Here is a 444-nt window from a genome sequence, read left to right as displayed (position 1 = left end):
GGAAGAGCAGCCATCTCTCCTGGTGTCCTCTGGCTCCTGCAGCCCCCCCGGGATGCAGCTCTGCCCCCACTCCCCGGGTTTGTGCTGTGGTGGCTGCTGCTCTCTGGGCAGCGTTCCCCCAGGTTTGGGAGCCCCTCTGTCAAACAAAGGAAAGGGAGACCCCGCAGGAACTCCGGGAGTCTCTCCCTCAGGAGGAACAGCCCCTTCCCACCCCACGGAGAGGACGGGGATGCAGCAGCGCTGCGAGGAGCCGGTGGGGTGGGGCCGGGAGATCCTCGAACAGGCAAAAAAAAAAAATAATAAATAAACAAACCCTCCAAGAAACAAGAGTCCGAAGGGAAAAGACATCCCCCAAACGCGGATCCTTGGCAACGAGCGGCCGCGGGGGTTCCGAGCCATCTCCCCTCCCGGGAAGGAGCGCTGCCCTGTCTCCTGGGGGCAGCC

This window comes from Empidonax traillii, unplaced genomic scaffold (assembly GCF_003031625.1).
Source record: "Empidonax traillii isolate 1590-97213 ecotype Southwest subspecies unplaced genomic scaffold, ASM303162v1 scaffold2180:size94112, whole genome shotgun sequence".
NCBI classification, from domain to species: domain Eukaryota; kingdom Metazoa; phylum Chordata; class Aves; order Passeriformes; family Tyrannidae; genus Empidonax; species Empidonax traillii.
The sequence above is the reverse complement of the archived record's forward strand: the minus strand, read 5'-3'. Positions refer to the sequence as shown.